Below are 6,083 nucleotides of genomic sequence, written 5' to 3' on the forward strand. Positions count from 1 at the left end.
CAAATCCTGGCCTGTGAAGCAGGGCCTTCAGTCGCACACAGCGGGAGGTTTCCGCAAGGCCTGGCTGCAGCCCTGAGGATCCAATCCCTCCTTTTTTTAAAAGGGGAGGAGGCTACATGCCCCCCCACTCCTGGCCTACTAATGCCCTTCCAGGGAACCCACCACATACTCATTGGGGGCTGTACATGGGGCCCCAGGGTCCCCTAGGCCCCAGCCGGCTTCCCACATGCTGCAGGAGCCAGCATTGCTCCCACCTGCTGGGAGTTGTTATTTATGCCTCTCCCTCTGGGAGGGGGACATATCTTGATCTGTTTCCCTGCCTACGTCAGAGATGGGAGCATTTTTATAGCTCTCACTAGCTGAGAACAGACTCTGTGTTTGCTTCTGTTTGGCAGTAGTTTTAAAAATGCTCCTGCCAAGCGGAAGCAAACAGAATTTTCCCTGCCTGCACTGGTTAGAGTAGGGAAACTGCTGTGACCTGAGGTCATCTAAAAAGTGGTACAGGTGTTGCCATTAGTTTTGTCTAATCCAATGGCATACTTAGAGGCATAGGCTGCATGTATCCCAGCTTTGGAACACCTGAATTCTAAATGCTCTATTGGAAGCAATGGCTCTCCAGTCATAGTTGTAGTCTATTGCCTTTCACTAAATTGTTCACAATTGTGCAGTTTTCAAAATTGTGTAAACATGTTTTTTATTATTTGCTTGTTCAATGTACTTCAAGATGTAATCATATGTTAAATAGTAAATCAAGAAATAGAAAAACAGGCAGATGCCCAGTAACAAGTGTCCAAACCATATACTTAATATAATATAAGAGTAATATTAAATTGGATTCCACATAGTCAATACACTTATTAACATCTTAAAACAAAGAATATCATAGTTTGTAAACAATACATGCTCAATCAACTGTTCCTACCATTAAGTAAAAGGCAAACAGCTGTATACATATACATCCAAACATAGATAACTCCAGACCTATTTTTTTTAAGTACTGCAAACTCCTTAAATGCTGAGCATGGAGAAATTAGAAAAAGTAGACTGAGATCACTAGAGTCCTTCTAGATACAGCACATGATTAACTGTGCATCAATCACACTACAGAAGATCAAACCACGATTATCAAAATACTATAAAGCATATAACAGTGTAACTTCTGTAACTGCCAGGTTCTGGCCAAAGCCCATTGACCTACATCTAAATATGCATTGCCAGTAGTTTCCCAGCCTTAGGAATTTTACAAACATAGGACTCTGATCAATGGATGGGTGAAAATGTGCCACAAAGGAACAAACCTACTGATAGTCCTTATTTCTTTGAGTGTCAGATTGACTCTCAATGTGTAAAGAGATGTACATTTATAACTGGCCTTTGAGAAGAGCTGATTGCCCTATTATTAGCATGGACTATGTGCTAGATCAGCGGTTCTTAACCTTTTGACTTCTGTGGACCACCACTGAGTCATTACTGGAATCCAGGAACCCCTACTGGGTCATAGTTAGAAGCTGGGGATCCCCAACCTCAGCAATTTCTATGATTTGAACTGCAAATCAGTACTCAAAAATATAAAACTAAGTATACACAAAACAAACCTTAAATATTAAAATATTTTGTTTAATTCACTGACATAGAAAATGTTTCAAATTTTCAACTTTGTTTCTTTATTTGCATATGCTTTATTAATTTGAGTGTACTAATTGTAATATTATTTAAATTTCTAACACAGTTGTGGACTCCCTGAGTAGGTCTTGTGGACCCCCAGGGGTCCTCAGACCACAAGTTAAAAACCACTGTGCTAGATCATGTACTGGATTATAACTTTCATCTCCAATGTATTAAGTTGTGTTTGGTCTGCTTATGCATTAATTGCACCTAGTTTCTATCTGATATCTCACCATATATACACCATGGTCCTCCAAGAAATATAATGACCCCGTAGGGAATGGATGAAGAAAGTTTAAAAGAAACATGCAACTACTCTGCAGGAGACATTCTATGAAAATATAGAAGTGTATTACTGACAACAAATTAGACTACGTACAACAGAAAGGAGTGAATCCACTGAAATAAATTGAAAACAGGCAGTTGATAAGAATTTGCTGCATTCCGTACAGTAAATCGTTTACATTTAAAATCAAGTGCAAAAAAACTATTGCTAATGTTAGAGCATTTCTAAAAGGCCATAAGGAGTTTTCTAAAAATGGTTGTACTATAACCTTATAACCCATTGCAAGGGCAATACCAGTTGTTAAAGGCCCTGAACCTTTGCTGCAAGGGATGATAAGGAGAGAGAGGGCCTTGAAAAACTGTATAGCTCGAGGAAGACGGGCCATAAGGCTATTCAAATATTCAACCCACTAAGGATAGAATGTTGTAAATTAAAAATAGATAAAAATTAAGGCAAACATTGTAATGTTGCAGCAGAACGCTTATACCATCTATTGTAAGCCCGCACCAGCTCTATTGTCTTTAATGAAGCTCTCAACCTTTCTGTGTTCCAAGATGGAATGTAAGCCACAAATTGTATTTCAAAATGATTGTGTCAAAAATATAGAGAAACCAAAAATCAACATTAAATGATCTCTCAGATTTATACAAAAATAAGGATAACAAAAATGTTGAAAATAACACACTATCAATTAACAAAATATAGACAATCATGATAGTGACGTTCAACCTACCTAACGAAGTCTAACAAAAATCTCAACAATGAAAAAAGTGTTGTTTCTAGTAGCAATAAAATAATATAGAAGAAATATGCACTGCACTTAAATAAGAAAAGCCCCTTCACCATTATAAAAAGTACATATTTATATCAAAAAAATCCATTGAGAGTATACATAAATTAGTATTTGGCATATAATAACAAGCACAATACAAAATGAAAACCAGAACAAGTAAACCAATCTATCACATTCAAAAGTAAAAAAGGTAACAAATTAGAACACACTATCAATTACTATGGACCTCATTGTGAGTTTGGCGGTCCACAGATTGCCAAACTCGCTGTGGCGGTCGGAAAGCTGCACTCCTGGTGGCCTGACTGCCAGATTGTGATCCTGGCCGTTGGACCACCAGGAAACTGCAGCTGCTAATGGGATCATGGATCCCGATGGGTTGGTGGCTGTTAAAGTCGTGGTCAGCCACGGCGTTCCCCATCGTGGCACCACCGTGCTGATCAGAACTTCACATTCCGCCAGCCTTTTTATGATAGGGTCCCTGCTATGAAAAGGCTGGTGGAAAGGCAGTGCTGGGGGGCACAGTTGGGCCTCTGCATTGTACACAACCATGTTGTGGGCAGTGCCTGGGGGCCCTCTTGCTGGCACACTCGGAATGCACACTGTCTGCCATGCAGACAGTGCACATTCCAAGGGTGCTTGTGTGCGATGGCATTGGTGGTCGAAGCCGCTGCACTGTTTCCACTGGACTGACTGGCGGAAACGTTGTAAAATGATGTTTCCGCCAGTCAGCCTGGTGGAAACATCATAATACGATTGAGGGTGAGGCTGCTGGCTTGGAGGCAAGCTCATTCCCACAGCTTTGGCGGTCCAATGGTTAGACTGCCAAAGTCATAATCAGGCCCTAAGTAGGATAAGTAGATGTGAAAAAAACGGGCTGATTGCAGAAGCCCACTAACTTTTTGCCCACATTTTTCACTTTTTGCTAGTGTTTTCATGACTATGATGGTGCCCTGGGTACTGCTAACCAGTCCCAGGGCCTGTGCTCTGATTACAATGAGTATTCAAACTAGGCTAATTATAATTGGCAGTATAAACCTCCCTATAAGTCCCTAGTATATGTTAGGGCATGTAGGTGTATGGACCCCAGCATAAGTGGTGCACCCACAGGTGCACTGCTGAGGTGCCCAGAGCCATTTTAAAGGCAGACCTGCCTTGCTTTCTGCTTTTAAAGCAATGTTATATGCAAATTCGACTTTGTAATTCAAAGTAATTCCAGAGTCTTGAACTACCTTATTTTTACATATGCATCATCCTTATGTGCCCCCATGATGAGTGCAGTGTAACTCTAAGCAGGGACCTTATACAATATGTTTTATAAGCCCTGGTGAGGTAAAATAGCCAAGTATTCAAAGGAGCTAGATATGGCAAGTTTGGTCTCAAACTGAGTGCTATAATAAATGCAACAACTTGCTATTGTTGGATTTAATATAACTAGTTGAGAGCAAGAGTTTTAGAACTCTTCCTAAAAGTTACCAGTTTCAGCTCTGTAGTGCCCTTCTCTGATTGGCTAGCCTCTGGCAGCCTTGCCAGGCTGCCTTGATTTGGTGTGAAGCGGCCTGGGCTGAATACAAAGGAAGTGCCTGGGGGAGGAGATCTGCCTCATCAGATGGTGAAACAGGATGGGGGAGAGCAACCAAACTGGTCTTCAAAGGAGGGAAGGACATTTGGAGCAGCTCAGACCCTCCCCCCTGTTTCCTTCAAACCCAGACAACCAGGTGCCCTATTGATTAGATTAGGAGAGAGCAGGAGAAGGGTGTGTTAAGGGTATTTTAGCCACACCAGTGGGTTGAGTCAGCGGACTCACCTTCCAAAATTCAGTTTCTGCCATGTTGGATTTTTAAGGAATGTTGCTCCCTGGAATAGATTTTTGCCACACTTCCCATGAAGTGGTCATCAAAGAAGGTAGTGGCTTGCCTCTGATTGGACAGTTGCCCTCCCTCCTGTTTTTTACCCCAGGAGCAAGGATACATTTGGCAGAGCTGCACCTACACCTCAGACCCCTACAAGGAACAATGACAGAAGAAAAAGGACTGCCCTATTGGACCCCTCACCTGCACCTGGACACTGCACTCTTAAGCACTGCACCAGCTGCACACTTGGGCTTCACCACTAACAGGACTTTTTCCTGACTTCAACTGGTTTACAGAGGGACTCCCTGCTTTCTCCTGGTGAGAAATAGCTAACCAGAGTAATCTGCATCAAAACATGAAGGAACTGACCACCTGACCAGTGGCTAGTGGTCATTTTTGGATTTTAACCAGGTGCATTCTGGGAGCTGGAGTCCTAATCCTTGAGGAGCAACTCAGAGCTTCTGGAACCTTGGGGTGAGCCGTTGCCTCCTACAGGATCTCCAAAGGCCTTCCTGATGGAGATCCAGGAGTTTGGAGACATTTGGAGAACTTTTGAAAAAAATCTCCATGAAGGGACTGACCCGCCGTGGTGAGTCAGGCCGGCTTACCTCAACCGCGACCTGGCCTGACTTGCAGGTTCATCCCGTTGAAAAGCTCTTGAGCCCCAGACTTCCAGGATTTCACCGGGGTTCCTGGAAAAGTGATATGATGACCTCACATCGAAATTGAATTGCTGTGGAGGGTAGACCCCAGTCAGAAGGAAAAGGCACCAAAAAAAGAGACAGAGTCCGAACGTAAAAAGTTGACCGGGACTTCCCATGCAGCATATCTGAGGAGAGCCCCAGGGATGTTGGATAAAGATTTAGCTTTGGCCTGGACGAAGATTTCCATTCTGAAAAATCATAGAAGTCCGAAGGTAGAATTCTTCACCGAGGACTCCTGTGAAGCGTATCCGAAGAGGGCTCCAGGGAGGTCGAATCAGATTGGTGACTTCATACTGCTGAAGAAAATATTCAAGAAAAAGACTAAGTCTGATTGTAAACTTTTGACTGAGGCCTTCCGCTTGCTGTAGCCAAGCAGGACTCCATTGCGGTCTAGTAAGAAAGGATTGGCACTTTTAGTTTCTGTACGGTAGAAAACATGAATTCTTCAAAAATTCATATCTCTGCTTTCCCTTATCCATAATAATCATTTTGGTGTCATTTTAAATATAAGAATACACTCTATTATCATAAACTGGTGCTGGATTTTTATTGTGTTTTGTGTTGTTTTTATTGACTGTTTTGTGATTTTTAAATGCTTTACACACCTGTCTCCTAAATTAAGCCTTGTCACTCACTGCCAAGCTACCAAGGGTTGAGCAGGGATTAATTTATTGAGACCTCACTGGACCTAGTGTGAATTGGTGGCCTATTGCTAAGTGTCAGTATTTACCTACCCTTACCAACAATCCACTTTCCAACAGCAGAGGAGACGCGTATCACTCAAT

This window comes from Pleurodeles waltl, chromosome 4_2 (genome assembly GCF_031143425.1).
Source record: "Pleurodeles waltl isolate 20211129_DDA chromosome 4_2, aPleWal1.hap1.20221129, whole genome shotgun sequence".
Taxonomy (NCBI): domain Eukaryota; kingdom Metazoa; phylum Chordata; class Amphibia; order Caudata; family Salamandridae; genus Pleurodeles; species Pleurodeles waltl.